The sequence below is a fragment of the Drosophila mojavensis genome, unplaced genomic scaffold, assembly GCF_018153725.1.
Source record: "Drosophila mojavensis isolate 15081-1352.22 unplaced genomic scaffold, ASM1815372v1 contig_80, whole genome shotgun sequence".
Taxonomy (NCBI): Eukaryota; Metazoa; Arthropoda; class Insecta; order Diptera; family Drosophilidae; genus Drosophila; species Drosophila mojavensis.
In genome coordinates this window covers 1,585,083-1,597,100 of record NW_025318906.1, presented here as the reverse complement: position 1 = coordinate 1,597,100, position 12,018 = coordinate 1,585,083, and positions in this window count along the sequence as shown.

Sequence of the window (12,018 nt, the reverse complement as noted above, 5' to 3'; positions counted from 1 at the left end):
CATGTATGTGTATATATACATTATTTATCCATATTTTTATGATGATGAGCTATGAATGTGTTTGTTTTGTGGCACAAATGACTTTGGCCTTGGCCATTCGCTTTATTTGTTATGCATATCACTTTGGGCTTTGTTTGTCTCTCCTCTGGCTCCCACGTCGTATACTTGATATCAAAATGTATTTATTTCAACTTGTCTTGTCTTGGACATGAGCTGTGGCTGCTGTCGAAGAAGAGTTGAACATGACGTGTATAGCTCGTATAATATATTTGTATTAACTAATGAATGTCCATGACTATAAACCAAAAATAAATACTATTAGCAACTATAAAATACCGTAAATTAAGAAGAATACCTTTTCAGATTTTACTAACTGCTATATGTTATACTGCTCCCGCCTTATATCTACTACTACTAATATATACATTAATATATACTACTACATACCACTACATACTACTATATACCACTACATACTACTATATATACTACTACATACCACTACATACTACTATATATACAACTATATACTACTATATACCAAGACATTCTACTATATTCTACTTTAAGCTACAATACTTTAGTTTACTGTTATTTTCCTACTTTACTACGCATGCATACGCACTTCTACTACACTTCTACTACTTGTGCTTACTCTTCTACTCCTACCTCTCATTCATCTCACTCGCTTTACAAATACTGCAACAATAGTTGTCAAAACTTTTGTGGAGCCCTGCAGGCAGCATTGTGTTTATTATCATTGCATTGCTTGAGTACGCCTTTGTGTGTGTTCATATTGCTTGCAGCCAGCAGGTAATATGCTTTTAATTAGTTGCAATTGCATCAAAAGTTACGCGCAAACACCTTTTAAATATGCCTCACATTCTCCTAAGTAAAGCTTCACATGTGTGCGTGTGCGTGTTTGTGCATGTGTATGCGTGTGTTCCTTTGCATTTGTGTTATGTGAAAATTAATTACAGAGAGGCTCATTAGCATTTTCGTTGCGTGTTTATTTTGGCTGGCGGCGAGCGTCGCTTCCACACCCACATAAGAAAACAAATCCCGTTAGTTGCAAAGGCAGATGCAACAGCTGTAGCAGGAACAGCGGCACTGGCTGGGGCGCCAGCAGGAGCAGCAGGAGCAGCAGCTGTTGTCGGTGCAAACTACACGAGTTCAGACAGGATCAAAGGCAACTGTGATTAACCCACAGCATCCGCTGCTGCTGTCGACAGCCAGACGAATAGTTATCTCTCTCTTTAAATGGGAAGAGAGAGAGAGAGAATGGGTGGAGAATGGGTAAATGGGTTCTGTAAGAGAAATATTAAAAATTATTTTTAAATGACTTTTAATATAAATCAAAAATAGATTTAGTTACAAATTAATGCAAATTAATGCTATACAAAGCAGAAATATATGTGTATTGGATAGTATAGTATAGAAGCAACAAAAATTCTATTCACATTGTTTTATTTTCTATTGTATATAAAATATTTATTGCAGGTTCAAAAACTTGTTTTTTTATACCCTGAACCCATTTTCAATGGGAAATCAGGGTATAATGGTTTTGTTGAAATGTATGTAACAGGGAGAAGGAGGCGTGGCAGACCCCACAAAGTATATATATTCTTGATCAGGGTGACGAGCTGAGTTGATTTGGCCCTGTCCGTCTGTCTGTCCGTCTGTCCGTCTGTCCGTCTGTCCGTCTGTCCGTATGTATGAACGCGTCGATTTCAGAAGATATAAGAGCTAGAGACTTCAAATTTTTTTTAAAATGTCCGTAATTACAGCGCGCATATCAAGTTTATCATTAAAAATCGATAACTCATCTCGATCTTTTTTATCGATAAAAAACCTTATCGAAACCCAGTTATAAAATTATATCTTTTACACCTTTATTGCTAGAGTCTCCAAATTTTTAATGTATGCTTATATGCAATTTATACAATTTCGGTTTTTGTTAAAATTTACCCCCCACCTCTAAATTCACCCCCTCACCCTCACTTTTGTAAAAAGCGTATTTCAAATACTAGAGACTTGTGCTTTGGCAATTACGTGCATATTCATGTTATAATCATAATCTAAAAGTTTCATGAAGATCGTACGTCTATAAAAAAAAGTTATTATTAAATATTAAGTTCTCATAGTAAGCGCACACTGCAGCCCATGCGTGTTTATGCGTGGTTGCTTGTTTGTGTATGTGTTTGTGTATGTGTTTGTGTATGTGTGTGTGTATGTGTGTGTGTGTATGCGTTTGTGTCTGTATGCGTGTGTGTGTGTATGTGTGTCTGTATGCGTGTGTGTGTATGTATACCTGTGTGTGCGTACGTGCGTGTGTGTGTGTGTGTGCGTGTTTCTTGTGTAAGCTGAAAGTCGCGAAAAAGTATTGAAATATCTATTGCTCCAAGGGTTCAGGGGATCTCGTAGTCGAGCAGTCTCGACTAGAGCTTTCTTACTTGTTTTTAGTAAATATTCATAATGTTTTTATATAATATGGTAATAATATAATATGGTAAATATATTATGCAATTTTGTTTTTAGCTCGCAAAGTAGCAGTTGACTTTGGTATTGCCTTGTAAGCGAGGCTCTCCTGCACTTCTCCTTCTCCTCGTCCCACTTCTGGTTCTCCGTGCACTTCCTAGTTGCTTCTACAAACATCTCCGCAAATTTCCCTCTTCGGATTCTATCATAGATCTCGCTTTCACTTTTCGGTTCCCTTTGAGTTGCCCTCTCTTTACCTTTCTTCCCTCTCCATATCCCTTTCCCCCTCTCTTTTTTGCATTTCCCTCCCCACTACAGTTCCCCCACTCTTTCCGCAATCCCCGCTTTTGGTAATATCAACTAAAATGCATTAGATTGGCATCAAAGTAATTGTTGCCAAATACAACGAACGAAATAAAAGCTCAAAAGCAAATAATACTACACAAAAGTGGCAAATAAGCTCTAGTGTGTTTGAATGTGTGTGTGTATGTATATGTGTCCCTCTCTCTCTATGTGTGTGTGTGTGTGATGGTCCTTATAAAGTGCGCATACTGCAGTTGGCATGCAAAATTAACAACTTTTGCGCCAGTTGAAAGTTAAGCGCACAAGTGGGGGATAGACTGAGCGAGAGCAAGAGAGAGAGAGACAGAGAGAGAGAGCATACACGACGGAGTTTTAATATGAATTTGCTTGTGAGATTAAAACACGCCGCGAAGTAGGCAACAACAGCAAACGAGGCCAAGAAGCTGCAGTTGGATGCTCGAAGCTCGAGAGCTCAAAACTGCAGCAGACCAAATTGAGTTCTTGAACTTGTTACCAACTTAAGGAGTATCCATTGCAAATGGCCTGTAAACAGGGTAGTTACGTTCTCTATAGAGTGGTGGGGGTAGGTAAATAAGCTAACTATATGCACTTTAAATAACAGATTGGTCAGCGGATTTTGAGTCGATTAGAGCTCAGCTGAATATGTCTGATAAGATAATTAAAAATTTTAAATCTACTTTTAAGAATGCTTTGTCAAAGAGTTAGAGGATTGACATTTTAGCTCTGATTGACAATAGAAAGAAAATAGAAAATTTTCAATATGAATTTATGACTCGAGAGCTAAAGACTTGAAACTTGATATGTTAGTGTTTTTTAGGTATGGTAGAATGTATTTTAGTTCCTCTTCAAATGACAAGTTTATACGTTTCTTACGAACTATTAAATCACGAGTTAACTCTTTTTTTTATTTATGTATATAGTCTTTAGCTATAATCAGACAAAAGCCTGCTCCCCTCTTCAAGCACTCCCTTACCTCTGCCATATTCCTTTGAATAAATACAAAATCTGAAATTTCCACCTCCTCTCCTTGCTCTTCGTGTCTATATGTCATTTATGTCGTGTCCAATTTTCAGTTTTCAATGTTTCAGTTATTTGCTGCTGGCCAATGCAGTCGTCGCGTTGCTCCTGGATGCACACATTGACAGATCCCTTTGCGGCTGTGGACCGAGCATATCCGCTAGTCGTGCACTCTCTGTCAAACTCTCAGTTGTTGGCGGTGTTTGCAGCCTGCGTTGTTGTGCAATTGAGTCACTAAAATAGCACACACATACGCACACACACACAGACACACATATGCGACAGACTCATGAATAATGCAATTATAGTGCTAGCTGCTCGAGCAGCAGCTGCTTAATTATTGCTGGCTGGCTGCCTGGTTGGCAGGTAGGTTGCTTGGCTAGCGGGCGGAGCTGGGTTGGGTGTTGCCAAGCAAAGCACCTTGACACCTGAATGCATTGAATAAACACCATATGTCAGGCTTAAAGAGCACCACCAGCAGCAGCAGGAGCAGCAGGAGCAGCTGGAGCAGCAGGAGCAACATCACCATCTCAGCTGCAGAGCCTGGCCGAAAAATGTTTTTGAGAAATGGGCAGCCAAAGTGGAAACGCGATGCATTCAGCTGTTTGTTTGGCTGTTGCATTTGTCATGCTGCTAAACGGAAAATGCAAAATGAAAGCTGCCACAACAAAATACACACATACACAGAAGGAGGAGGAGTAGGGCATAGTAGGCGAGTTGCAGCTCCTGCTCCAGCTCCTGCTGCTGGCAGGCAACAGCAGCGACAACAAGCGAACAAAAGGAAATGCCAGCAAAATTGCATTTTGAGTGCAAATATTAATTTCAGCAGTTGCAACACTGCAAGGGGAGCGCGGCTGGAGGGGGGAGGGCGTGGGTGGCATGGTCAGAGTCAGCGTGTTGCAATTGCTATTTGTGTCATGTAATTCAAACGTGCGGCCAAAAAACATTTTGCTAAAATGCATTCCACAATGACAAATGCATTGCGCATCCTGCAGGACGCTCGTCCTTGCCCACCGGCACTTAACGTAATGGTGCGCATAGTTATATAGACCTTGAGCCACGCAACCCACTGCCAAGCCTCTGTCATTTACACACACACACACACAGAGAAAGAGCCACACACTCACACATTTGCACAGCTTAAATGAATTAAAATGGCATAGCACAAAGTGAAGTCAAATGCAAAAGCTTGACCAAAATGTGCGGACATCCCATACTCAACCAGATGCACACACGCACACGCACACGCACGCACGCACGCACACACATACATGTGCAGAGCTGTTGCCGTGCTCGTCTTTGTGTTGAAAGCAACCAAGTTAAAATGTTGATAAAAATGTAGACCAAGGCCTTGGCAAATGCGACGCGTGCAAAGCAAAGGCTTCCGCTGACCTACTGGAGACTGCATTAGAATAGTAGCTACAAGGTATGTGCTTAACTAATGAGGTTTACATATGACCATAATAAAGTTACTTTATTGTTATTCATCAAATATTATTTAGCTTTTTAATGTCAGGCATAAATCGAATGGGCGTGCCAGAAAAAGAATTTGATTTGGGGTAGAATGAGAGGAGCTATATAACAGTAATAGTAATAGTAAGTAATTTGTAACAGAACTTTAGTCTCTTGAGATCGATGCAGTCGTACATATGGACAGATAGGCAGAGTGAGTAATACATATATGGGGATGCAGATATACGTATGTATATATAGACCCATATGGATAGGCAGACATGTGGATAGAGAGACAGACTGATAGAATGGCAGACATATTTCGAAGATGATGGACATGCAGAGGAATTGACATATAGTCATAAAGCTAGAAAGCTAGACAAAAATATAGACAGAAAAACAAACTAATTAGAGAAAAATCAATACACTCTACTGGGATATAAAATATATAATAATAATAATAATAATGAAAATAATAATAATATTAAAAATAATAATAATAATAATTTATTTAATTATTGAAAGTAAGTCTTCGCCTCTCTTTTTAAATAAGGTTTTTCTTCAGTTTTATTTTCTAAAAAAAAATATATTTGAAATTTCATTGGCAGAGTTTCAATTTCAGCTATTGAACGAATACAGTTAACTATGTTGGTGTTTAGTTTCGTATTGATCTTTATTCTTCTGAGCCTGGGTTTATATACCCAGACTCATGCATAATTTCAACCCTTAAATCTAGTGCGTCTATTGCTGAGTGTGTAAGGCTCAGCATTGGTCTATTACATATTCTTATCTTATCGCAGAGTTTGTAAGGCTCCGCGTGGGTCTATTAGCTATTCTTATCCTATCGCTGAGGTTGTAAGGCTCAGCGTTCGTCTCTTACATATCTGACTCTAGGGTTGCAAGGGTTGGTGTCCATTTGTCTATTTATACAGTCCGTACATGTGACCCTTATCTTTTCCCAGCGCACTACCTGCTAGTCGTAGAGTGCGTCGGAGGCATGTATACGATCTTCGTATATTCATATGTTCATGCGTGAACATTTTGCGGGGGGCCAAAGTGTGTAACGTCCAGAACTGCTATCTGTGGATTTCTTAGCAATATACAGGACAAATACAAATTTAATAATTGTTAGTATTCTTGACGAAATGATGATCCTTGCAATCCTTATGTTCGTGTCTGAACAGCTATTAAATAAATTAAAGTCAAATTTATTTTCAACATGTCTGCAAACTAGTTTAAGAAGTAGCTGCCCAACTATTCGGCTTACTGCAATTCTCTAAGACTTTATTCCCTCGCACACACGCACACGCACACACACACACACTCGCTCTCGCACATTCGCACACCAGCCCATACAGCTGCTTGAATAAAGCACATTTCTCACTTTGTTTGCGTCTTGAGCACAATGTTGCGCATACGCAATGTGCGCCAGCTCAGTGCAGCGTAAACAAGCGACAATAACAGCTGCAGCAGCAACAACAATCAAAACAACTGCAGCAACACGAACAGCAACAGCAACAACAACAACAACAAAAGGCGTTGCGCTGACACAGAATGTGATTTTCACTTCAATTAAATGGATGCGCCTGCTGCGGGTCGTCGACCATTATGTGAACTTCGTATAAGTGGATTTGACTTGAGAGAGTGCAGAGCATATGAGTGCTCTGTGACAGTATGTGTGCCTCTGAGTGTGCCTGTGTGTGTGTGTGCGTGTGTGCCTCTGTGTGTGCTGGGATTTGTTTAGTCAGTCAATTTAGCAAATGCCGGAAACGCGAAAGTTTCTTAACACGCTGCGTTTGCAGCTTGTTGCCAGCATTTAGGGGCAAGAAGTTCGCAACGTCTTGCTTGTTGCTGCTGCGGGGACTGTTGTTGTTGCTATTGCTGTTGCTGTTGCTGCCACAGTTTCCGTTTGTAATTATGCTGCCAAGCTCTAAGAGTTGGCCGCAGCAGCAGCAGCAGCAGCAGCAGCAGCAGCAGCAGCAGCAGCGGCAGCGGCAAAGCAGCGTGAGCTTTCAATTTCCGCATTGCCAAATTGTTTGCCAGAATCAAATTCAAATTACAAAGCAATTTCTGTTCGAAAATAGCTAAGCGCACACAAACACACGACACATGGATACACAAGCACACGATACACAGACACACACACACACACGCACACACATACAGGCTCACTTATAGCTTAGCTATCGACAATTTCTGCTAGCAAGCGAATTGCTTTCCATCTCGCTCTCGCTCCTTTGCAGTCATTCAACTTGCTGGCACAGACATCCGCCGGATGTCAGCGGCAACATGCTTAAAACATTGCCGAAAATGTGCAGCTTTAAAAATAGCTTTCAGCTGGGCGGCGACTTTTGTTGTTTGCATTTTTGCTGCACTTTATTAAGCATACGCCACGTTCGCCAATCGCATTATCTACATTGACTTGTCGCTCAGCCATTTCAGTGCCGACAGACTGTAATTACAATTTGTGGAGCGGCGAGCGGCGACCAGCGCATGCTTAATCCCAGAATTTGTGTGTCCAAATGTGTGACAGATAGCACCAGCAAATCCGTGTTGTTGTTGTTGCTGTTGTTGCTGCTGCAGCTGTTGAATTCAGTGTAGCGAGCGTACATAGCTGCTGCACGGATTTGGTTTGGCTTCTCTGCGGCTCTGCATTTTGGCTTGTGTGGTCAATATGCAAATAAGTGTAGCGAGAGCGCATGCAATACAAAACAGATGGAAAATCGCTAATATGTCAGGATTGAATCTGTTAAGGGGTGTCAGCTCCGAGCATTCGAGTGCATTAAGTGCGAGTGAGCAAATATGCTCTAGCTGAACAGACACATACATATATTGTTTGCGATTCTGCAATTTTTCTATGTCAAATCTAAGAAAATTATAGCTGTTTTTCATATAAGTAAACATAGTCAGGGCTTACTGGGATTAAGTGTAAATTTTGCTTGCCCACAAAAGTAGGCAATATTTTTTTCTCAAAGCCAGCTTCACTAATTTCAAGCGCAGCCCAAAAGTATGCAATTAAATTTTTTACCATGAAACGTTTGGTACAATATGCATTTTTTGTTTGGCATGTTATTAGTGCTTGTAAAAATTAACTGGACAAATATATTTCAAGGGACCTGCTCAGAGATCTGCTCAGGGGTATTAGCATATTTTCGGCTCTTTAATCCAAAGCCAAATTTTCTTGACGTGCCTAACATTTGGTATTAAGGCATTTTCGGCTATGTTATGCATTTAAATGACACAGCAAAAAGCGTCACACACACAAAGTGAGAGACGCTGTCGAGCGTAGGGCAAGCCCTTGGCCAAAAGTAGCCTTCACCTTTGCACTTTTCTTTCGCTCGTTTATTTTGCTTAAGCAGCTTGCACAAAATGCTTGTAATTTGCTTGTTTCTTTGCACTTAAATTAGATGAGCGTTCGCACACACGCACACACATATGCATACACACATGCACACATAATCGCACACAGGTAAACAAGCATTCAGGTATACGTTGTGTTATTTTTGAGTTTTACCTTTGCGCCTTGGTGTCCTTGCAGCTGCGGCACTTGTCAAGTCGTTTGCTTGGACCGTGTAAACAACATGAGACCCGGAAAGGAGGAGCAGAGCGAGCAGCGGAGGGGCTGGAGCACGACCTGGCCAACTACTAAATGCATTAATGCCAGCCTCCCTCCGAGTAGCTTGCGCTTGCAGCCAGCTACAATTCCAGTTACAGACTTGGCTAAAAGCTCACCTCGCAAATTTGCGCCCCATTACGAGGCACACATGCGTGTGTGTATGCGAGTGTGTGTGTCAAGTGAGGCTAGAATGTTTACGCTCTGACATGGCTAGAATGCTCAGCTTGGCGCCTGAAGTGTTTTTGCAGCCGTTTTGATTGCGCTTCGCATCAAGATCAGAATATTTCTTGAGCACCTGCTCCTCCAGGCCCTCGTTAAGTGTCATCAGAGCAGACAGTGGGCGATGCTCCTATGGCATTTGATGCTATTTTAAATGCATAAGCCCACGTGTTTATTTTTGTCTAAATAAATAAGCACGAGTGAAGCGACGCGTCGATGTTGATGCTCACTCGAGTTGGCTTCACTTCAGTTGATGTTGATTTAGAATCTGGCCATAAAAATGTTTATTGCGCGGCTGCTGCTGCTGCTGCTGCCGCTGCTGCTTCGAGTGAATGCCAGCTAGACGCTTTAGTGCAAGGCTGCGTCGCCTCTTTGGGCACCTCGGCTCATTAGCAATTGAAGTTAAGTTCGGACTCGTGCGCTGCCTCCAGCTATGGCTATGCAATTTTCATTTGTCAAATGCGTCGTTAGGGCAAAGCCCAGAGCTTCATCAGTTTGCAGTTGTTGTTGCTGTTGTTGCTGTTGTTGCAGCTGGGAAACAAAGCAAATGTTCCTCTCGTCTATGGGGTTAATGCATTTTTAATGAATTCAAACACATGCTGAAGACGTAAAATTGCATTCAAATTGCTTTAATTAAGTGGATTTGCATTCGAAATTGACACAAAATTTCCCAGAAGACAACAACAACTACAAAAGTGAAGCCGAAACAGCAGCAACAGCAACGGCAACGGCAGCAGCAGCAGCAGCTCAGTGCCAAAAAGGGCCACGGCACTGGCGTGAGTTTTAATTGATTGCTTCATTAATTATTTACATTAAAAGCAGGCACACATGTGGTATACTTAATTTTCATATGCAAAAGCCTTTCACTCAATAGAACAGCTGAGATAGCTGGCAACTTGAAGGTGGGCGAGAAATTAAAATAAAATCAAATGAGTGCGCTTCAGTTAGACTGTGAGAGACAATGACTGAAGATAGATAGTATAACTAGAAGATACCCTGGATAAAACTTGAAGCTGCAATTCAATGCAGTTGAATCAATATATGATATTTGTTATGGGAATATACTCAAGGTGAAGGCTTTATAGTTATTTTTGATAAATGAAATTTCAGCATGAGATTTGCAGAGGATATTGACACGATATGATAAAGCTCAGCTAGACATGGATATATATATATTTGACATTTATAGTTGCAGCAAATGCAATGAAAATGATTGCAAATTAATTCAGTTGAATATCAGATATTAGAAAAAATATTGAATACAGAATATTTTATAGTAAACCTTTAGTTCAGCCAACCAGACGTACACTAGACTGGGTTTGGAACCATTATACCCTTTCTTTATTCACCTTTTTCGCATAGCTACATTCTACTACTACTACTATTACTACTACTACTACTACTATTACTACTACTACTACTACTATTACTACTACTACTACTACTATTACTACTACTATTACTACTACTACTACTATCATTACTACTACTACTATTACTACTACTACTACTACTATTACTACTACTATTACTACTACTACTACTACTATTACTACTACTACTACTATTACTACTACTACTACTACTATTACTACTACTATTACTACTACTACTACTATCACTACTACTACTACTATTACTACTACTACTACTACTATTACTACTACTATTACTACTACTACTACTACTATTACTACTACTACTACTGTTACTACTACTACTACTACTATTACTACTACTATTACTACTACTACTACTACTATTACTACTACTACTACTACTATTACTACTACTACTACTACTATTACTACTACTATTACTACTACTACTACTATTACTACTACTACTACTATTACTACTACTACTACTACTATTACTACTACTATTACTACTACTACTACTACTATTACTACTACTACTACTACTATTACTACTACTATTACTACTACTACTACTACTATTACTACTACTACTACTATTACTACTACTACTACTACTATTACTACTACTATTACTACTACTACTACTACTATTACTACTACTACTACTACTATCACTACTACTACTATTATTACTACTACTATTACTACTACTACTACTACTATTACTACTACTACTACTACTATTATTATTACTACTACTACTACTATTATTATTACTACTACTACTACTATTATTACTACTACTACTACTACTACTATTACTACTACTACTACTACTATTACTACTACTACTACTACTATTTACTACTACTACTACTACTATTACTACTACTATTACTACTACTACTACTACTATTACTACTACTACTACTACTATCACTACTACTACTATTACTACTACTATTACTACTACTACTACTACTATTACTACTACTACTACTACTATTATTATTACTACTACTACTACTATTATTATTACTACTACTACTACTATTATTACTACTACTACTACTACTACTATTACTACTACTACTACTACTATTGCTACTACTGCTAATACTATTACCACAACTACTACTATATATTGTATATTAAATTTTTAATTATTTGAAATTTATTTGAGTTTGTCAAAGTTTGCTCTCTTCTACTTATCAATCATATACAAATATATATAGATTTCTATATTTTATGATGAAATGCATAAAACTTAAGCTAAATTGCATTGCATTTTTATGAAGAGCTTTGGAAACACCAAGCTAACGAGCAAACAGTCGGCAAACTCTGGCCAAGCATCGCTGGCAATCATTTAGAACACAAGAAATAAATAACTATAACTATATGAATATACATACATATATATGTATATCTATAATAACAAAATTTGTACAAGTCAATTGACAAATATTTGCATAGAAATGTTATTTAAATATTTGGCAAATAATATGACGTTCTCTATTTGCATTTGAATTG